Here is a 24,575-nt window from a genome sequence, read left to right as displayed (position 1 = left end):
TTAATAACTTTTTATGTCTAAATACATAAAAGGAGGGCATATACTCTACTAATGTAAATAATGACTAATACTTTTGTACAAACTTGTTTGCTAAATATTTATACACATTGCTGCAAGTATGAAAAGTTGTTTTCATGTGACATAGAATGCTACTCACATTTGAAAATTTACAAGTAGCTATACACATGATATAAAAGAATCTTTGACAATTCCAAGGTTTAAGTCATTCGTTTTCAAATGCTAATTCCATACCAAACAAGAGAAAGGTAGAAGACCTTTCATTTGGCAAACCTTTTCTTTTTCCTTTTTTTCGCAGAGTAGTAAAAATAACTTCAAATCAGGATTTAGACTGCTCTGTTGAATTGTGGATTTCACACAGAACAGCCTTTTCCCACAGTTGGATTTCAGTGGGAAATAAAATGTATGCAACATAAGGGATTTAAAGCTTTTATTTGTGAATATTTACCTTAAACTATGATAAAATATTTTGTTTGGTTCCTTTTTCTCACTTTACATACATTACTTTATCTCAGTATTAATAAAGAGGCTTCTATAATATGTAGTTTTATTTAAAGGAGCAAGTAGACCCAGCGGACATAAGTCTAAAGGAGCCTGTGAATTTTAAATTAAGTGTCTTCGCCTCAAGAAAACAGTCTTAGCCTCCATGAAGAATTCACCAAGCTGTCTTAACCACTTGAATCTATCTAGCCCTGGGAATATGCATAAGGCTTTATTTCTTCCTTCTTTTTCTTTATTTATAGATGAACAAAATAAAGTTCCCTTTTTTGTCCACCTCCTACACTTCAAACACACAAGTATTTAAAAGCCATTCACTCCATGTTCAATCACCACGTTTTAGTAGTGTCACATTTTATTTGGAGATACGTAAAATTGTATTTTTTTAAAAACATTTGTTTTCCTTTTAAAGAAACGAATTTACATAATGCACAAGCCTCTGATGGGCACCTCTATTATATATCCTTCATGGATAAGCTTTACCATTGGGGGAAAAAATAGAAGTTGAATTGTTTTTTCTATTGTCAGTTTTCCTTTGAAGCATCAAATAGGATATTGATATTTTTTCGCACTTAAGCTATTTACTTACTGTGACTTAACGAGCCGTTATAAAGTGACCCATATCCCCATCGTGCATTTCATACAACTATTACTAGAACTTCTTTTCAGAAGGATTTATCTACTAATCAATACCTTTCTTATTGTGCCATTTCCAGAAGTACTAAACAGACTCCTCTCTAAAGCAGGGCTTGACTTTAGCTTTGGTTCACGCTCTCTAAGAGTTGTACAATGTACAACAGGGACTCTAACAGGTGGATCATGTAGTTTCTGTGATGTGGTTATGGTCACCATTATTTTTGGTTATTTCCAGGGAAGATGAAACTCATTCAATTGCATGATCAGGTAAAAAGCAAAGTCGTTCCAGAAATTTAAAATTATAATTAAAACCATTATCTTTACTGAAAGCAAATATGTCAATCATTAATTTTTAGATGTTTAACATTGTTTGCAAAAGATTATTTTAGATTATATACTCATAGAGGCAAAGTTAAAAATTCATCGTTATTAATGATAAATATTATCTGAATTCTTTTTCTCCTCTTTTTCTTAAACTTGACATTTTGACACTGAATTGAAATAGGTAGTTGTAAATTCTGCAGGAACCATACACAAAATTTCTTTTGAGCAACAGCACTCTCCCTGTGATATATATTTTCTACAGATGATTTACAGGTTACAGACATGCTGTGACCTTTCTCTCCCAATTGCAAACAGATTAAGGAGAGCTGATTAACCGAGACTAAAAACACTATGTCGTTTTTTCTTATGGGGGGTCTTTGACAAAGCCCTCCTTTCTGAGTCCTCCCACTTCATTCGCTTGCAAATCATTGTGTCCAAAGAGGTCTTCAGTCCCCCAAGCCCAAACCTGGCGCCCTGCAGCGCCATCAGCGGCAGTATCTTCCTATTTGAGGGACGTTTCTTATTAATCAGAAACGCTGAATGGAAACCAATCAGATAGAGAGTTCCTTTGGCTTCAGCTTCCTGCCTGTCTGAGTTAAAAGTGATGCTCGAAGAGAAAGCCACACTGAGATGCATGAAGATTCAGCTGTGAAGATACTATAAAAAGAGAAGAGAAGGACCGAGACAGAAGCAACAACGGAATTGTTAGTGCGGAGTAGGGCTAAACTCAGTTCCATTGTTAAGCAAGGTAAGTGTTATTTACTTTGCTTGACAATGTAAGCTATTCAGTTTTTGCTTTCTTATAACGAAGTAGTACAAATATTGCTTTTCTCCTGGTTGCTATATTTTGCTCTCTCTCTCTCCTCTCTCTCAACACTTGGAAGCACATAAGAATACATTTTAGTAGTATTTGAATAAAATGTTTACATGCTCAGTGACAAAACTTGCAACATTTGCTTCTTATTTTACTTTTACAAAGCTGATACCTACTCAAGCTCTTTTTATAGTCCCCATATTTGCACATGGAATATTGTTGTAAAAATAAAACTAAACTTAAAATTGTATCAGTTGATCGTGGTGGCTTTCAATTACTCACATATTTATGTGTTCATGTATATGATTATTATATTAATTTGAAATGGACTCCTGGTCTTCTCATAACTTTGTTTAAATCATTTGAGTCAAAACTGTCAAAAATAAGGGCATCTTTATTCATAATTGAATAAGAAATGCTTTCTTTATTTTCAATATTATCAATGAAACAATGTATGAATAGTAAAAATGCCACAGATGCATATTGGATGTCAGGATTAAGGTGATCACTCTACCTGGTAAAAGAGGTTTCTTCACATATTTGTGACTCTCACTGAGGTCAACACTTTGAATGTATATATCTGTTAGCTATAATTGTTTTCCATTATTGTAGGCAAATATATCTTAATGTCATGACGACTAGATGAAAGCCACAAGAAAGGGAGAGTGTTTCTAAGGCAAAATTGGCATTGAAAAAAATTGAAGTGATGTGGGAAATACATTGATTTGGTGGATAATTGTTTTATGGTGTTTTCCATCGCATGCTCAAGATGACCATTCACACCAAATAAATTTGTGCAGGTATGCTTGTCTCAATAAAGGCTTGGATTTTAGCTATAAAGTCATCAAAATTCTTTAGTATTGACAGTTAGAGATTGTTACCAGGGTGAAAGTCTCATAATCTGTTTTAAATAACAAAGGTGTCATAAAAAGAAAGTTATTAACTGTAGTAGATAAGTTTACATTTATTTGTATCATCAACTTTTGATGAAGATACAATGGACTACAGATCTGAGGAGAAATTGGTGGTCTTCTCCGGAGATGTGTTGTCATTTTATATTTTGTATTATAGATATATGAGATTCCTAATAGTGATTTTTTCACAAGGTTTCTAAATCTTTGTAGCATGAAGAATGAATGATTTTGTGACATCAAAAAAAGTGGTAACTTTTGCAAGACAGAAGGGAATATTTCTTCATCTCTCTTTGCTTTACCTATGAATTTAGAAGAATTGCCCATCTTCAGGCACAGTCGTTAAGAATGACTTTGATTATTCAAGATTCTCAATTTTGTAAAAAACCTTCTCCTATATTCTGCAGAAGATGAATCCTATTTTTCACATTCAAACACTACATCATTGCTTAGGCAATGCTATGTCAATTGTGAAATACATTTTTGCAACTATAAAACTGGCTAGTCCAGGTTTGAAACATAGATCTTTTGAAAGATAAGGAAAATGAAATAACATGCTATTACAGCACATAGCACCAAAGAACTTGAACATAACATAAATAGCATGTGTTTGTAGTCTTGTCACCAAATATGTTATGGGTTTGACTGAAGTTTTTCCAAATGAGGAGTAGACAAATAATTATATGCACTTAATAGATATATGTTTACATGTTGAAATACCTTCATCTCTATACGTGTTTTGAAAAATGAAAAAGAAAGTAAGATAAGTACATACTAGGAGCAAATCCAATTCTGGAAATAAATAGAAAAAATGCTTTAGAGAAAGCAGAGAGTAGTATGAATTTAAGAGTAATTCACTGAAGTTAGACAGATTTGGTAGTACTAATAAAAACAATAGTCCTGTCAGATAATAATTTTTCTAGGATGAAAAATACTATTTTTCTTTTATTACAGTATTTGAAAGTTTAAAAATCTTTGAAATGGTTTGCATAATTATGCTACTGTTATTGCATTCATTGCATAAAGGAAATAAAAATGTCTCATACCATTGCCTGTGTGTCAGAAAAGTACTATATCAAAGTTGATCTTGAAATTATTCTTTTAAATGTTGTGTTGCTCAGCTTGATAAATCGTGTGTTGAATCAGAAGCTCATCTGAACGTCATCCTGCATGGAGGGATTTGTTCTGGTGTTTTCCTATAACCCCTATACATGCCAAGCTTAGCCAATGCTGCGTGCCTTCCATGGTACATTCACCAAGTAAGATTTTTAAAGCAAAGTTAATTAATTTTTTTTTATTCTACTGGCTTAGCTCTATTTAGGCATCAATAGTGATATGAGGCAGATGCTCCTTCCCCACAATGTTTCTACAGTATATGGATGTAGTTAATAAGAATGCTGTAGAGAGTGCTTACAAATTATATAATATAAAATATGCAATTAATGTGGCAGCATATAATATGCAAGAAAGTATAGATTAAGGTGAAAGTTAATTTTTTAAAATGTGTGAATGTGTCATGAATAAACATTGGCTGTAACTTGTTCTCTATGAAAGTAAACAGTCTAGATAGATAATTATTTAATATTAATGTAGATACTTCAATATAACTTATTAATTTGCTATATTCTTTAAGACTAATTTTGCTCACTCAAAGACACATTTAAATATGATGTACAAATAATCTCACATTAGAAAAAAAAGGATGTCTTAAAAAATGTCCAGTGTAATACTTTTGACTTCAAGGACACACACATACACACACACACACACACACACACACACAAGTCAATAGCAATATTAACATAGAGTAATTTTGATTCATGGTGAGATTTTTTTTGTAATAAAAATTCTATTTAGTTTCTTGGGTATTTTACCTTATAAATCATCTGCTTAAAGTTAAATTTTCTTAAAGAAGAAGAAAGCATGCTAAATAGAATCAAAAGGACATTGATTTAAAATGAGTCTTGTTTGTTTTTACCTGATGCTAAATTTATAAATGTGGTCATTTCTCTTATAGAACATAAAACATGTTTCCTAAGATAAAGCAATTTCTTTCTCTGTATCTTGCATACTTGTTTTCAGAAACAAGTTGTCTTTTCAAAGATATCCCAAATAACTCTCAATAACCATAACATTATCTTATTTAGGTGTTTATATAAAATTTTGGAACTTTAGAAAAGGGGTTTTAACTCTCTCTATCTCTAATTTTACACATGTGAAAGCAGAGGCTTAGAAAGAGATCAGGTTACATATCCAAGACTGTCAAGTTTTACATATATATACACACACACACACGTATATATATGTATATATATGCAATATTACGTGGAACCTTAAGGTATTAAGTCATGAAACTCAAATTAGAAATATAGAAAAATACATAAAGAGATGATAGGCAGATAGATAGATAATAGATAAATACATAGATGATAGATAGATAGATAGATAGATAGATAGATAGATAGATAGAGATGTATAGACTATTGAAAACAATGAATTCTGGATTGTTATAAACAATCTGAAAAGGTTTTTTGTTTTTGTTTTTTTTCTCTTGTGAGTCATTTCAATTTCTCTGCCTGGAAGCACCATTATCCTCATTATTAAAATATGGTAAGGAGTATACAGTGAGGAAAATGTCTTTATAGCACTCTTATACATTTCCATAACAGCCCTACCATGTTAATGCACTTATCCCTAAATTTAGCACTAGAAAGACATGGTCTTCTAGTCACATTACAAATGCAAAGTGCCTGAACAAAAGCAGGGTCTCTGGAGCCTGACCAAGAGACTTCATATTAGCACTTCCAAGAACACCTCTCCAAACATAAAAGTCATTATAATGGATCTCATTGGCTGTGAGAGGAAAGTGGAAACATCGTGGGGTGCTGTGGTCACAGATGCTCTGTGTGTTTGTGAGTGTGTGTGTTTGTGTGTGTGTGAGAGAGATGTATTATTTATTTATATTTTATGAAGAAAAGTAAAGACAAAAAGAAAAGAGCTGAATATTTTCTTAAAATGACATTCAAGGTTTTTCTGAGTATTTTTTTCTATCTTATTAATTTAGCAAATTATAAACCAGTTGCAGGAGAAACAAGCATTTTTGTATATCTTCCATTTCTCTTGATGAGCAAGGTAATTTTTGACCTCTCTAATTGATCGATGAAACATCAGAGCATATGATGGTTTCATAAATATGGATTAAAAAGCCAACCCCTCATATCAGATTTTGAAATTGGCTCTACAATTCCGAAGTGTGTGGATGACTTCATTTTAATTTCTCCTCCAAACACTAATTCAATTTACAGTGGAAATATAGTAACTAATAGTTATTATTTAAATTTGAATATGAAAGATTTAATATGTTCATTAATGTATTGGATGTTGGTAGAAACATATATCTAACAGAATTTATATTAGAATATGCTGCCCTTGACATACTTTATATATTATTAACACAGTTTCCAAAGCATAATAGACTTTTTCCTCATATTTTGTAAAAGAATATCTTTGGAAAGTCATATGAAAAAAGAAACGATATACACAGCAAGCTGTATAATGGGGGAGACAACAAATAATGCATATAACAAAGTGTAATCCAGGCAAAAGAGCAACAGTAATTCACTTCCTGGGTCAAAAGACATGATATGAAATACACTAGTTTTATAAAACTGAGAAATGAGTCTTAAAAGTTGTCTAAGGGAGTTTTCCCCGGACAATCAGCCAACTCTAAAATGTACTTGTTTTTCCCTACCAAAGCAGGTTATTGTAGTATTATTACATAATTTCTAGAAATGTTTTAAAATATTCACATCTATATGTTATAAATGCTTCACAATATAAAGAACATATAAGAAAAATGTTTTCTTTTTCATTTTAATGGTAATTAAGCTGCAGAAGAAATGTAACAGTTTCCTGTTAAAGAAAACTTAACAGTTCAAGAAAACTTAACAGAAAGTTAACAGAAAACTTAGTTGAAATTACAGACTAACATCTATGTATCTATCTATGTATCTATCTATCTATCATCTATCTATCTATCATCTATATATGTATCTATCATCTATGTATCTATCATCTATGTATCTATCATCTATGTTTCTATCTATCTATCATCTATGTATCTATCTATCATCTATGTATCTATCGTCTATGTATGTATATATTATCTATCTATCATCTATGTATCTATTATCTATCTATCATCTATGTATCAATCTATGTATCTATCATCTATGTATCTATCTATCATCTATGTATCTATCTATCTATCTATCTATCATCTATGTATATCTATCTTCTATTTATATCTTTAAAACTTTATCTCTATATCTGCATATATGTGTTTCTTCATTCATATTTCTGTATGTCTGTATCTATAGCCATGTCTGTGTGTTTGTGTGTGTATGCATCCAGAATACATATGGAAAACAGAAAGAAAGTACAATCAATTAATTCAAAAATTGTGAACATTCAATGTTCACATAAATTAATTATCATATTTAATTATTACAATGGTGTAACAGGAGGAACTAAAGTAACTCCTTAATTAGTCAGTATTAGATATTATATTATAAACGAGTGATAAAATACCATTTGAACATTTTTTATTTTTGGGAAATCTTAAACTCAATTATAGTCCATCTAAAATGGTTGACTTGGATAATTTTTTGAATAGGAAAAATTAGAATTTTATTTTTTAGACTGTATCTAGAAATAATTATTCTTTATTGAATGTTCACAATTCTTGAACACCTCACAAAATTTATTATCATTTTACCCACATTTACAGTGGATGAGAAATATATAACATAGAAGTTAATGCTATATCAAACTATGTTTATATAAAAAGTAGATAATTATCAGGAAATAAAATTTTTATAATTTTACGTTGGTCATGTATAATACAAAGCAAACACATTATATGGTGAAATTTTTAAATACTTATTTGGCTATTTTCCCTGAGAGTCAATAGCTCTTAAATATTTGTTGTATTACTTGGTAAATCAACAATGTGCTTGATTGTATATTTACTTTATATTAAAAATGATACTAAGTTTAAATAGTGTTGCTTTTTCTTATATGTGATATACAGTAATTCATAAAACAAAGAGAAATATTTTATTACTACGACTTCTTCTAGATTAATATCACAACTTATTAATGTTACAACTTAATAAAGTATTTACACATGTATTAAGCAGGGAGTGGAATAGGTCCAACAGTTGGAAGAAAGAAAATAGTTTTCTGCCTCCCCTAAGTTTTGCCAGTTTATCTAGATGATGTGATATATTAAATATGATTTGAATTCAGCTTTGTTCACATACTAGCATTAAATAAAATTCAGATTTGTATTTCTGACAATACATAATTTTCCAAAAATTAAATCATTAATGTATTATAATAATATGTACACTTGTTTATTCAAATGATATTTACCTTTTTTGTTTAGTTTAGAATTCAGATTCCTAATACAATCACTGACAATAAAGAATATTATTATACTTGCAATAAAAATATTTATCTTTATAATTATAGTTAATTTTAGTTTAAAATATGAAGTTCTATTAAAATACAAATTGTGAATATCAATAATAAAGTGCTTTTTAAAAATATTATAGGGTTATTTCAGCATAGTAAGAAGGAGAGTTTTTATCAATAGTCTGTTCATATTTATATATATCTTTCTATATATAGACAGTTAGATACATAAATATGTGTGATGTGTCTCACCCTCACAACTTTGGACCTATGACCTTTGTTAAACTTGGTTTTTCAATAGCTAAATATGTCAGATTATTTTACTTAAATAGGAAAGTAAGTTTCAACTTTGGAAATCATATGTGATTTTAGAAAATTAAGAAGAGAATTGTTCTGATAAAATTTCTTGAAATAAGTATGTGTCAGCAAGCTACTGGGGGTTCATAAGCATTTATACCCAAAGATTAATGTTGAAACCTCCAGAGACTGAATGACAGAATGAAGACAAGAGAGGGGTGGGAGTCCACAGCAGATTCAGTAGCACAGTCACATAACAGTTTACATTGAAACATGTTGCCACTGTAGACCTTTTGCTCCTCCCAGACCTATTAGGCATGCAAGTTTGCTAGTTGACAGATAAAGCATTGGCTTTGAAATCACTGCAACCCTTTATTAAACATGGGCAAGAAAATTCTTCTATATACCTAAAACTAAACTAGGTCTGTTGAAGTCTTACACCAAATAAATTTTTTTAACACACATTCAGGAAATAATATAATGTCATTGTAGGATAAATATACGACTTATGTATGTCTTATATTTATATTGCAAAGATCATAAATTGTAGTCTTCCTAAATTACAAGAAAATGTGAGTAAAAGGCCTATATAGAAAGAATGTGAGTACATTCTAACCAGATTGCAAATTCTACTTAGGTTATCTGTTTGAAGGAATGTATCCTGACCACTTAAAAGTATTATTTTGTTCTATAAAATATGAATTTGAAAGAATATCTTGAAAAATAAGTAACTATTTTATCATTTTAGAATTCTATGTATATTCATACAACATAGTGGTTTTCTATGAAGAAGAGATGTTTTATAAACCTTCAGTGATATGAATTTTTTATTAAAATAGCAGTTGTAATCATATATCCAATTCTATTTATGTAATGTTTTACTTACATTTCTTTCTCAGATTTTGGCTTATGTTAAGCGCTTTGTATGAAAGTGATCTTTAATTACCTTCATTGTGAGAAAAATTTAAACATATTAAATAATCAACTTGAAAAAAGTAGATTTGTAACCAATGTTAGCATACAGAAAAGAAAGTATATAAGTTAAGACTACAGAAGATATTTTTAGTAGTTAGCATGTGATTTAAAATGTTCTAGATAACATATATACTAAAAAAATCAAATAATATACCAAGTATATAATTATATATAGATGTGAAAAATTACTGTTACCATATTTAATATGCTAGATTCATGTGCTGAGTGTTATATGTATTTGCTCCTTTAAATATAATTATAATCTTTGAGGAAAGATATCCACACTCATCTCCTTCTGTATTTTTTTTTGTTATGCTTTAATTCTAAATCATTTGATGGCTAAAGTAAAGTTGACTTAGGTTGTATGTCGTCTACTGCTTTCTAACAGATTCAGCATAAATCTATACTGATACTTAGAAAGCAGATAGGTTTTCTTCTTACAATAAGCTGCGATGACTTATTTATATTTTTGCTTTTGATCACCTGTGCTTCTTAATTCAGTACAGCTTTTTTTAATCCCTGCTTCTCTGCTACTTCTGTTTCCATCCCTCCTGCTTTTCTACTTTCCCTGGTTCATTATTCCCTACCCCGACTCCTCCTCTACTTCAAAGACAGAATAAATTTAACTAAAAGTGCTTCTCCTTTTTAACTGGGCATTCATTTTGGGAGATTACTCAGTTAATTGCTACAAAAAGTGGCTTTTCCAACACAAGAAACTCCTTAGGTGTGGAAACTAATAAAAATGGGTCAGCGTATTTTATGGTTAGCTTTAGAAGCTCTTCTCCTCTCCTCCGTCTCTACTACGGGAAATGAACCTTAGAGACAGTTGAGTATTACCAAGGTCACAATTCACAGAGAAGAGATAAGTAGAATGAGAAGTACTTTTACTAACAAGAGGACCTGTCCACACGTCCAACAACGCAGCCCTGCAGGTATACAGGTTTATGAGGATTTTGGAGAACTGTTAAGAAAAACTGAGGCTTGAAAAGCAAAGGATATCCTTGCATACTTATTACTACCTTTAACGGAGGTAGGTGGAGTGGAGAGACAAATTGACAAAATGTTTTTATACTGCCTGCTTGGCCTCGGGAGCCCCATAATGGGTGTATCTAACTTTCACATTAAGAAGCTGATCTTGTGTCTCATTTCCATTTCATAGCAATGTCAGTCCATCTTATGATTTGCAGGTGTAGGAAGCAATGCTTCTCCTAACACCACCACTGTAGTGTGATCTCCCAAATGTGTGTAGGTTCATGGATAAGTCTATTTGGGATCCCGTATGAGCCGTTCACTTTCCTATCATTTAGACTCGCAATCAGGAAAAATATCCTTAGATTTTTTTGTAATAATGTATTCATCCATCCGTTAGCTAATTATTTCATCTTCTTACATTTAAAATTTCTCCTTATTGAACATTACCACATCTTAGGCACTGTGCTGTGGTGAGGCTGCACCTGCTGCACTGGGAAAACCACCTTCGCTTGGAGACCACTGTTTCAGACAACTTCAGATAGAGATTCCTTTCTTGTCATTGTGATATCTACTTGTAACTTTCTCTCTACCTCTCTCTGACTTTGTTTTGCCTAGATAGCTTGGAACTGATCTTTATTCCACTTCTATTTAATAACATTAAATTCATTCCAAGAAAATTTTGCTTAGCATACTATATTTTCTCTTTGGTACAAACATCCAATATTGCTCCAATTCTATGAGACATATTTTATAGATTATACCCTACTGGTAACTAACCCTGTGTGAAGTGAATTCTCTTTGATATTGCCTCTAAAATTGAAACCAATAATCTTAATATGAAATAACCCAATAATTACACTATAACGTTTCACATTAGTTTAAGGTCATGTTTTCATTACTCCTCAATGCTTCCAGAAGTTTCACATAAAAAAAATTCCATAATTTGTAATTATCTCTTTTAAAATAAGACGTTGTCAAATGGAGTGAGATATAATCTTTACTATATCTTAAATTGGCCTTTCCTATTTAGTCCTTGGACCATTCTTTGGAAAATTAATACCTTTTGTGCCATATTATTTAAACAATCTTTTAGTTGTTCCCCTGGCCAACAATTCCTTTAACTACTGATACATTCTACAAAATATAATTTTGTAAAGTAGGAATGTCTTCAAGTAATCTTCTCTTTCCTAATCCCTGCCAACACTCTATCACATCCAGAAATGTAAGTCAGTACTCTACAGACTTGAATCTAAGTTTTTGGTTTTTGGCAATTGGGTTTTTTCCTGTATTTTAATTTTTTCTGCTATATTCTGAGTCTTAAAATATGGTTTTTCATTTATATCTATAAACCAGTACCTAAAAATATACTTGAAGCAGAATTTTGTCAGGAAACACTTTAGGAATTGAATTATCTCCAAGTGTACTTTCAAAAATCACTCTAGTGAAAATCACTCTCGTCAAAACAGATACCACACTTTATGGAAAAGACTTGTCCTTGCCTGACTCCATGCCCTTTTTCATATGATTCCCGGTTATTCAAATGCCATTCTCAACTACCTGTCCATTACAACAGTACCTATCTATCAAGCCCTATGTAGTATATAGTAAATTCAGAAAGCGGGGTCTAGGATATTTACTTCTACAAAGAATTTATTTATTTATTTATTTTGAGACAAGGTCTCACTCTGTCAACCAGACTGGAGTACAGTGGCAGGATCTCAGGTCACTGCAATTTCTGCCTTCCGGGTTCAAGTGATTATTGTACTTCAACCTCCCGAGTAGCTGGGACTACAGGTGTGCGCTTCCTTGCCCAGCTAATTTTTGTATTTTTTGGTAGAGATGGATTTCACGATGTTTGCCAGGCTGGTCTCGAACTCCTGCACACAAGTGATCTGCCCACTTCAGCTTCCCAAAATGCTGGGATTACAGGCGCGAGCCACTGCGCCCGGTCTAGAAATTCTTGACCACAAAAATCTGACGGCTATTGCCCTATAATGTCAAAATGAACATTTTAAATAGTCAAAACTATTCTGAAATCTGTCTAAAAATACTGTATTTATGTTTTAATTTGAGTTTACTGGAAGAAAGGCTACAGCTTTCATGTTATCCATGGAGAGTTTCTATATCCCCCCCAAAATGTATGGACTGCTTAACAGTTCATGAATTAAAACATTTATGATCAACAACACCATTTTATCAGAATAAAAACAAAAGTGCACTAGGCTGATGATGCCAGCCCCATGCACGTGGAGACCCGCGATCTCCTCCCAGCTCCCACATTTACTTACTCCGTTTTGCTAGTAGGTTATCTTTACTTCTGGGTGCAAATTGTCTCATGTGTAAAATGTAGTAAACAAGAAGTTTAGCAGGCAGTATTTTATGATAGTCAGGGTAAGGGCAGGTAGAGTCCTGGAGCCAGACATCCTACCTACAAAAACCAGTTTTACTCTATACCTCATGTGCGAGTTTGAGAAAGTCTTTTAATGCCTTGGCGCTCCAGAGCTTTCTGTGCGAAAGTAAGATATTAGCAGTAACTGCATTATAGGGTTTTATGAGGAGACACAATTGATGGCTTCTTTAATGGCTACCATTATTCTTAAGAAGGTTATGGTTCAGGTTCTTATATCCGGGTAAAGGGTATTGGTTCCCTCCATATGCAAAAGTAGGAGAGAAGCCTAGATTAATTTAATGATTAATTTCATTGTTCTTGAAATTAGATAAGCTAAGTCTGAATGTAAATATTCACATCATAAGGTTCCTTAAGTTGACATAGCACACAATAGAAATGCTTTATATTTTGAACAATTTTGTGTTGCATGTTGTATTACTTGAAATTAATATAGAATACTTAATATCATAGATATTTTATCGCTTGAAGTTAAAATGAGTATATTACTCATGGATCTTGGAGATATGAGTGAATGATGAAAATCTTTTAAATCAATAATAATAAAATTTCATAAGCTCTCATATCATAATCTATTTTAATGCCAAGTATTTGACTTTGTTTTTTTTAATCTTTTTATGACTTCCCCTTTTTAGTCTTTGAATTACATTAACAACCATAAAGTAAATGCCATTTGTGACCTTAAAATTAATATAACTTATAAAAGATGATTCATTTATATAAGGATTTTATTGTGGTTTGAAAAATATGATTCTAACAAAAATGGTAATAATGATTGCATACTTGTAAGTAACATTCACCAAAATTAATTTGAACAGTATTTTTTGGTGAATGTTAATGATTTACTGGTTTCTCCAATGCATTGTCAACTGGCGTTAATGCTTATAAAATATACAAAATATTTAAATTTATATTACTTACTAATTTTTTTCTATAGTGAAGCATTAGCACCAAATGTTTATTCAAACATTACTATGCATCAAGCATTTTTCTGGATGCCAGTATTATAGCAGTGAGTATGATGCAAAGTTTTTAATCATAAGAAGGTATTTTCTAGAGCAGTGATACAAATAACAAAAAGAGGAATTAAAAATATGTTTAAATTCTGTGGAAACAGGTAGTATGATGGAGAGTGACTGGAGAGGTAAGCAGAGATTTATGAACGTGGCAAGAGAAGGTTTCTCGAAGAAGGTGACATTTGAATTGAATCCAAATGAGGAGAAGGAAATATTATGACACACACCATTTTGGGTAGAAAAAAAAGACAGGTGACACAACCCTGGTATGTTAATGAAATTTACCCATGTTAGAATAGAATTCTAATTCTAGTTAATTTAATTCATAAATCCCACATTGTTATATTTGCTTATCTCAGTAATTATAAACGTATAATAAGAATGTGAACTGGACACTTTCCACTTCTTGTTTCAGTGTTTTATTAATTAAAACCTACATTTTTCTATTTTTTCTTGCTTGATTAAATAAGATATTCCAATATGATGTAATGCTCATCTTTTTATGTATACAAAGTTAGAATTTCATTAAATATTGCTATTTAATAAATTTCAAGCAGAAATTTCAAACAACTATTATAGAGAATTAAAATTATAACTGTGAGTGTCCAAAAACTTAGTCCTCCAGTGCCTCCTGGTTATAAGTGAAAGACATACTGAAGTTGAGGCAGGAAGTGGGATCTTAGTGTAAGGATATATATCAGTATATGTCACTGTCGATTTCTGTATGTTTATTTATAATAATACAGGACACAATCTTACAACTCTCCAAAAAATATAATTATGTAACAGGATTGATGCTCCTCTAGTTTGAATGTTGAGGAAGGTTCTATTCTTCATGGAGGCACGAGGGAATAAAAACCTGTTGCTCTAGACTTCTCTCAAATGTTGCCAAAGGTCAAGTCCTTCTCTATCTGTGTGATGTTTTACCTTGAACATTTTCCATCCTTTTAGTACAGTTTCCAAAAGAAGGAAGCTAATTACATGATGGCAGTTCTTCTCTACTTCCCAGAAACTGTTGTCTTGCAGGTTCCACTGTTAGCACTTTGTCTATTGTGTCATGCCCACCTTTATTTCTTTGGTCCTTTTATGGCTTCTCTTCCCTCTTTATTGATTTATTCTTTTGATGATCTTCAGTTTAGCTTTCTGAGCTAATTGTACTAAAGTAACCTGTGTTTCTTTGTATCAGGACTCTGGTCAGTACCCTGATTGGTCTCCAGTTATTTTCCCTACAATATCTGTATTAGGTTATGAGCCCAGTCATCTTTTCTTGAATCTCCTGATAAACAATGTATTCACTAAACATTGAACTTTAAGCTCTTAGCAGAATGCTTGGATAACTTTCCTTAAAAATACCTGCAAGCAAGTTACTCAAAATATATTGATAGGTCTATACCGTTTGTATGAATTAAACAGTTGTAATGACAATATTCTTTCCCCAAATAACACACAGATAATATGCTTCTCATTCTACACAATAGATTGCACATTTTGGCTGAAATGTTGTAAGAAATCAATAAAACTCAATTTGGATTTTTAAGATTATATCACAAAAAATTAATAGATATTTTCTATAAGGAAATGCAACACTGTATTTTGGGTAAATCATGTTTTGCTAAATTATTATTTTTTCTTCATTGCTTAACTATCATCCTAAATCATATGCTGCATTGTAAATGGTATGGTATTTATGACTTTTGATCCAATAACAACTTTATGCCTCCTACTTTCTTGAACCTCCATTCCCAGCTCAAACTGCTAGCCCTATGTTTTCAGCTAGAGTAGAAATCAACTCTAGCATACCTAAATATTAAACGCAATGGTTAAAAATTCAGGCTGTTAGTCAGAACATAAGTTTCATCTCTTGCTTCCAATGTCATAGCAATTAATTTATTTCGTTTCTCCAAATATCAGTTTTCTCATGCAAAAATGTAGATAATTAGAATTCTTGGAATTGTTGTTAATGACTATGGTAATGCAAGTATCAAAGAGCTTATTGTTATTCCTGTTTATTATTATTATATTCACTCAAATATACACTCAAACTGTCAGTTTCTAATAGTGACTCAAGATAATTTCACTACTGTGTTTGAGAAGAGTAGTAACACTTTTCCTTACATGTTTTAGTTTTTCTTGCCTAGACTCTTAAGAAGGTGTAAAACAAAACGTAATTATACCTCAAAATAAATGATTGAAAAGGTGTTTTGTCCTGAATAGGATTTTACTTGATGTGATACTACATTTTTTCAAAAGAAATTTACACTGGCTTTTAAAAACACCATATAATTAATCATGAATGCAGAGTGGGAGTAACAATAAGAACATATTGAAAAAATTGAAAAATTGTTAAAAATTATATAAGCAGTCATACTTTCCAAGGACATGGAGAATAAAAAAACTCTCCCTTTTATGAGAGTATGAAAAAAGATTTGAAAATGTAAGAAAAATATGATTCTTAGAAAATATTTGTCCAGTTTTCATCATTAATAAAAAGAGAGTCAATTTAAAATGGTTTCTAATGAAATTAAATGCTATGTTTATTTTATTTATTTATTTTTTTATTTTTGAGGCAGAGTCTGCCTTTGTCACCCAGGCTGGAGTGCGTGGCATGATTGCGGCTCACCACAATCTCAGCCTCCTGGGTTCAAGCAGTTCTCCTGCCTCAGCCTCCCGAGTAGATGGGACTGCAGGTGCCCACCACCATGCCCAGCTAAGTTTTGTATTTTTAGTAGAGATGGGGTTTCACCATGTTGGCCAGACTGGTCTCGAACTCCTGACCTCAGTCTCCCAAAGTGCTGGGATTACAGGCATAAGCCACCATGCCTGACCTTTACACGCTATTTTTAAATAAAAATGTTAATCCTACAAGATTTTATTTCTATTGGATAAAAGATCTTTAAATTAAGAAAAGAATAATTCAATATGGTCACGGATTATTACAGCAAGAAGAAAGCAAATTTACATTTCAATTAACTGACTGATTTTACAAGTAAGAATACCAAGACCCAGATAAATTGTTTAAAAAGTGATCCTGCAACAAACAAACAAACAAAAAAGAGTAGAATCCAGGCCTACTGGAGTAGTTACATAGATAAGAATGCATTATCAATGAGAATCTGCATATTTTTACAAAATTATTTTTGTTTCATAATCCTTTACATGTAAAATATGGCATTGTATTTAGCGTGAGTAACAAACAGAGAAAAATGAGTACCATTGAATTCACTGCTGTGGTTGGGCCTGGCTTTCTACGAAATTCTTTCTAAAACAAAAGTATGATGAATCAACTGAGCCTCCCGAGTGAAGAAGAAAGAATTGATTTATGCAAAGTGTCTATTCTGGCTTTCAGTACTAAAGTAGAGTTAACTAAACTTTTCCCAAATTATATGTGGTGGAATTACACTCCACCATGCACATTACACCATTAGTATTGTAAAGAGGGCAACTGATGGGAGTCAAAAGGTCAGAGAGAGGGATCTTGTATTCATTTTCCACACTGGGGCTTAATGTCTTCATTTTTAAAATGATGGAAGGAGGCTAGAAGACATCTAAGGGCTCTTTCAGTTTCAAAGTCATTTACAACTTTGCTTGAAAATAGTCATATTAAACTTTCAACCACTTTTGTAATAAGCTTCCATCTTATAAGTAAAAAAAAAAAAAAAAAAAAAAAAATGCAAATAACTGAACTACTTGAAAGTATCCAAAAGCCTAAATATCATGGCCTCAGACCTGACCTCCTTGAAGACCTTTTCTAACATGTGGAGTCCTCTGTGTTGGTGACCGGTTTAGCACCAGAACTGGTCTGTTCCATTGACTTCCATATTGCGTAAATTTCCCCACATTGATATCAGTGTTTCTGTGTGTAAAAAGAATGTGATTTAGAATTTCATTATTGTCCCACATATTCAGAAATGTATTTGTTTACCCTGTCTACAGAACACTCTCCTTAAACTGTGCAGTCCAGACAGTCACATCTATCATTACCTGGTAACAAATTCAGTTGTCAACCACCTCAAAGAAACGTATGTTTCAGTCATCAGTTATCGATTTTTAAATTATTTGTGTGGTACAGATAATTCAATTAGTAATCAACTCATTGGATTGAACCCACTATATATGTTTCTGCGACTGTAACATTGTGCTATGTTTGCTACTATTTGCATATACAAATTATTTTTATATCAAGGAATTGTATGATATGGAGAAATTTGTCAATACAACTGTTCAATCCTTTGAAGAACACAAGGCATAGATGTCAGTCTGACAATTTTAAAGGTAAATGTTGGAATCATTCAAAGAATAAATAATTCTAATGTCCAATGAATCCTTTAAAAAACTCAATTTTTGAAAAACTAGATTTAAAAAACAATGTACAATTAGTTATTTCATTGAGAGATTACATATTGGCATGTTTCTGAAATTCTGTGCTTGCTGTTATTTCATTGGTTTATATATTTTAAAAAATTATCTGTAAGGCACTTCAGATACTAGACACATCAGAAATTACTATTCTTAACCATGTTTTATCTATAGTGATATGGGAGTAATAAGAAAAGCATGAAGGTGTAAGATAAGCACCCCCAATTCACAAAAGAGCAACACCCTCTCTTTCAATGTAATGTCTCGAGGAAACATAACAACACGAGAGTATCCGATAGTGAATTAAACATTTTGTTTTCACAGTCTGTTTACATGAAAATTAATTATTTATAGGTAAATTATTTCCTTTCCTTATGATTTCCTTCTGGAGTTAAAGATTTCTTTCTGATGTTGTGAAGAAGGAAATTAATCTATTCACTAATTAAATTAATCCTGTTGTAAAATACCATTTTACAATAAAGTTCTACAGATTCTCTTTTACTCTAGCAATGAACCTTTATTTATAATGGTATCTTGCCCGAGTCTATGGGGAACTTGAGGAGCAGCTGTGTTGGATAAACCACACATAATTAGCATACAGGATCTCTTTGTCAAAATCTTACACACTCCTGTTCTGTACTTTATAACTGCATCATATTTTATACTATTTTAAAAGATTATTCATGTGTATGGAAACAGCTTCAGTATTATTAGTCTTACTTGTTTAAGTGTAGAGAAATAAATCATATGATGGAAGTTATATGAGGCTTATATGATTTTTCTCCTTCCTTTATAAAACTCAAAATTTAAGAAGAAATTTTAGTTAATATTTCTTCCTACTTTTATAATTTATTTTTATTATTTTCTGATTGTTGAAAAATAATTTTCTTCTGGGGGAATATACAATTGCAGATCATAAGTTAAGCACTGACTATTAATATGTCAACATTAATAAGTCAACATCAAACTCAGTTAAATGTACATATATACACAGTGTGCAATTCATGTGTAAAACTGCTCTAAACCTCACATTCATAAAACCAAACTGCTTAACACAATGCTTTAGCTCCCTCTTTTGGAAGGCCCAGATTATAATATGAAAATAGGAGAAGCTGCCCTAATATGCCCTCATTTCTACTGGCATTTTATAATATTTGAGTCAATGATTTTTATTCCATGATTAAACTCTATAAAATAATAATTTAAATCATTTTTCAAAAGAAAGTAAGCCAAATCTACACTTACAAATAGTTTTGCTAGTTGATTTCTCAGTCATAGAACACTTCCCAAAGTTAAGGATATATTTTGATAAGAGTGTTTTAATACACATTATTCTAAATGAATTAACAGTCAATTCTATGAGTGTTTTAAAATACAATTTATCTAAATAAAATATCTGAGCTCTATTATCCCACCAACTATGTACTAGCTATCCTTCAAGCATTTAATAACCAAGAAGAACTTTAAAATGTATTGAACACTAGGCATATATATACACACACACACACACACACACATATATATATATATACACACACATTATATATATTCTTTTTGGGTGAATTCTTATCTTAAATGTTCTTAAAGTTTTTTCTCAGTTATTTTCATAATGGCATAGAAAATAATACATCAAGATTGAGATGTATAAAACAAAAGTGTGTACAACTTTCTTAAAAATATATATATAATTAATAATAATATGCACATAAACACTTAAGATAGACATATATCTTATAATAGCATCACTTAAAATAATTCAAACTAACACTAAAATAATTCAAGCTACTAAAAAGCAAATTATCATCACATTTGTTTTTTTTGTTTATTATTCTGCAGTAATTAAGTATAATATTAAAATGTTTAATATTTAATAGCAGTAAATGCCAACTATGTAAATATAAAATTCATGGAATTGTTGGTTTCCAGAAAAAAAGAAGTTAAGTTATTATTTTAAGTATCTAAAAGTATAAATGCAGAGGTATATTTTCATTTTTATTTTTAAGCTATTTAAATGTATTTGTTTAACCCTTTGGAAACAAATAACTTTTTAAAATAATTATTTTTAAAAATTAAATATTAATTGACATGGCATTATTTGTACTCAAAATAACATAGTAGACAATTCAGATAATTTAGTTTACATATTTAAATACTATAAATCTATATTATGAAATATTAATGCCATCACAAATTATAGAAAATAAATTGTGATGAATATGTTATCACAGAGAAGTCAGAAGAAAGAATATAAGTTAATATCATCTATTCCAGGGATGTCTGCTTTCTAAACCCAACCTTCCAACATGCTGACTTCTTGTAATGTATTTCATTTCACAGATACTTTAAATTGCAATCATTGTTTGGAGAATTCAATAATATGAAAATACTTCAAAGTCCATATGTGGTAGATGAATATTAAGAATTTCACATGTAGAGAAATGACCCTGTCTGAAATTTTCTACTATATTTAAAACTTATTTTATTTCAAAGGATATATAAAATTATTGTTTCCAACGAGTGAATTTAAAACTCTCCCTCATTTGTGTTGGTTTATTTATTATTTACGTATTTCATAAGTGAATGGCCAATGCTTTCCCAGCTAAATGGGAGCTGAGTACTATCTTTGTACTACATTTTCTGCTCTGTGTGGGTTAAGAAATATGCAAAAGTTTTACCATGAGCTTGGTTTCAGCATATGTAAATGCTACATATAACAATTACATTTCCTCAACCTGCTCACAAAATGACACCAAGATCATAAAAAATAACGCTAAATAATTTACTAATATTTTCTAATGACAGTAACAGAATAGAGTGAAATAATTACAAAGTAGACTGGGATTAATTATAGGTTATAAAATGTGTTAAATAATGTTATTTTTCAAATATTACATACAAATTACTAAGATGAAGTTAGCATTTTAGAAAAAAACAAAAAAACAAATTTTAGAAAACATTCAAAAATGTCATTATTTGGAGATAGTCTAGCTAAACTATGACATCAAGTTTATTAATATCTGCATCTTCCTTGCTGTACTCTCATCTGTAATAGAAGATGTACATCTAGGTTTTCCATTCTTCCATAGCTTTCCTTTCTCGTCATACCCAAATATTTCATTCTAGTTCATCATTCTATGAAATTGAGTCTACTTCACCAATTATTTCAATTCTGAATTTCACCTGTTACTACTTTTTTGGGATTCCTCCCACAATTTCTGGGCGGATTTCAGTGCTTAGCCTAAATTAGGTTCTTCTTGTTTATCCCAGCAGTACTATTAATAGGACATAATAATATAGTAATAATCATAAAAACAAACTTTACAATGGGACAAAGGAATGAAGATGATGTAGGGAACACAAAGCCTGAGGAAATAAAGACTAAAATCCAATAAATCACTGCTAACTCAAAATTCTGTTGTCCTGGTAGTGCCCCAGTCCAGACTGGACTCTGGACATCTAGGAGTCCCTTGCTCTCTGCTTGCTGTTGTGTAGCTGGTTTACATCTTCCTAACCAAGAGGTACTACCCTGACACAAATTTTAATTTGAGACTCCAAAATCCTCAATCCTTCTCAGATTGTAAGACAAGATTTTCAAAAATAATATAATTTACTCTGATAATATTATCCCAGAGGTACCAACATTAAAAAATACACTATTAAAGAGAATGCTTAATATCTCAGTATGACACATAAGCGTTTGGATGTCTCTATTAAAAAGCGTAGGACCGTCACTTAAAATATATCTACTTGATTACATGATTTAGAGGGCTCCCTGGGAACAGAAAGAGATTTCCATAAAGACAAGTTGAACTTACTAATAGTGGAATCTTAGAAATAAATGTTGTACATTTTGTTAATAATATTTTGTCTTTAATTACAACTACATAAAGGTCAGAAATATTTGATATTATTTCTCTCTGAATTTTATATATATATATATATATAATTTTACATGTATGTGTATATGTATTTAAATAAAGATGATGTATACCTGAGGAAAATTCTATATACAATATGTGAAAACAAATTTTAAAAATTCTCTTCCCGTCTATAAATAGAAGCTTAAATCAGTTTAAATGGCTTTTCAATTTTGGGGTTGCCAAAATTTATGAAATAGCCCATTTGTAATATAGAAGTCAATCCAAATGATCTTCTGAAAAAGCAAATAGATCTTAACCTGTTTTTTTTTTTTTGTAAAAGTAAATGAAAATTATGATTTGTGTCTCTCAACCTTATTAGAACCGATGCTTGTTTTTACTGTTCTGAACAGAAACAAAATCAAAGTTAATATTACCATCATATATAAAGCATTTCACAAAAGTTGTCAACGCAATTTTCAAAGCATAATATAAATGAGAAAGTAAAGAAACAATGCATACTAAAATACATACTACATCACCAGTACAATATAATGTACATTAAAGAACCTGATGTAAATGATGAGTTGACGGGTGCTGACGAGTTGATGGATACAGCACCCCAACATGTCACAAGTATACATATGTAACAAACCTGCACGTTGTGCATATGTACCTTAGAAATTAAAGTATAATTTAAAAAAATAATAAAATTTAAAAAAAGACTAAAAAAAATAAATAAAAGAATCTATATGTGAATTAGACAGGTAGAAATGGAGATAGATCAAGGAATGCTGGATTCCTGCCAGCTTCTACCTCCTGAGTGCCTTTGCCTTCAGCAATGCGGCTTTCTAAATGTTTTTTAATGACAAGTTTCTAAACAAAATATACTTTGGTCTTCCCTTGATTTATGAGGTAGTTGGAAAATTCAGCATACTTTATGCGAAACTTGATGACAAAATAGATATAACTGAGTGTTAAAACATTGAATAAATAAAAACTAAAACTAAAACAAACAAATTAACAAAAAACACTGAAGGATTAAGTTAGATCTTAGGCGCAGATATGTTGTGAACAGGCTTTTCACCTATTTAAGTGTGCGGCAGGAGAAAATGCTTTGACATTCGGGACTCCTTTGGTCTTTGCAGAGCATATAGCTTGCCCCCCAAATATTTTCAGTGGACCCAAGCATTGTAAAACAGAAAAGCAATCCCTCTGAGCATTTTTTTTTTTAAATTCCCTTGAGTGGAAATCATTTCTTCAGTTGAGGACCACTAATTGAAATAATTAAGGAAAAACAATAATATTTTTGGTGTTAGGAAAATAAAGGACAATACCAAAAATAACAGTGAGTCTTTCTGTCACCTCAACTTTCTTTCTCTACTATTTTGTTCCTTCATTCTCAATGTACCTGAAGAGTATGTGTGTCTCTTATGATTAAGGTAATACAAGAATGAAATAGTATTTTTTGAAAAGTGCTTTGACATATATATGACAAACAGCAACAACAAACAAAACAAACAGTGAAGAAGAATAGAAAGAAACATAGAAAGGACAGAAGGAAGAATAAGAAGAACAGTTTTGGCCTGAAGAGTTTCTCCAGTTATTAAACTTGAAGCTTGTGATACAAACAAAGACATAATTTAAAAATGACAAAACTTGTTAACATTCCGGATTTCAGAGCTCCAAGTGATGTGGACACAAATGTTTAGAAAACCATAAAGATTTAATATTGAGTGAATAAAAGTGCTCCCTTTATTTCTGTGGATCAAGAAACAATGTGCTCTTTGAAACTTTCTATGTGCTTCTTTATTTTTTCTCTCAATCTCACCAAAATCTCACAAATAAAAAGCTTATAACCTGTGTTTTGACTCTTAAATGCATTTTTAATGGCTAAAAATAACAGAAATTTATTTTATGGATAATTTATACATTGGTTTTAAATCACTTTTAGATTTAAAGCTACTACTTTTGGAGAAAATTATGCTGCCAATTATACTAAAATTCCTTTCAAAA

The 24,575-nt window shown here is 31.0% G+C and overlaps 1 protein-coding gene across 1 annotated transcript in view; it reads left to right on the top strand.

Annotated features, from left to right (window-relative positions):
• Positions 1-2,100: 2,100 nt before the first annotated feature.
• The window catches only part of CDH9 (cadherin 9), a 163,664-nt gene continuing 141,189 nt past the window's right edge, over positions 2,101-24,575 (top strand). The window contains exon 1 of the mRNA XM_015139773.3: positions 2,101-2,224. The gene's annotated coding sequence lies outside the window, so the exon portion shown is untranslated. The remainder of the gene's footprint in view (positions 2,225-24,575) is intronic.

Source organism: Macaca mulatta, chromosome 6 (genome assembly GCF_049350105.2).
Source record: "Macaca mulatta isolate MMU2019108-1 chromosome 6, T2T-MMU8v2.0, whole genome shotgun sequence".
NCBI lineage: Eukaryota > Metazoa > Chordata > Mammalia > Primates > Cercopithecidae > Macaca > Macaca mulatta.
Note: the sequence above shows the minus strand (reverse complement) of the source record. Positions and strands in the feature narration are given on the sequence as shown.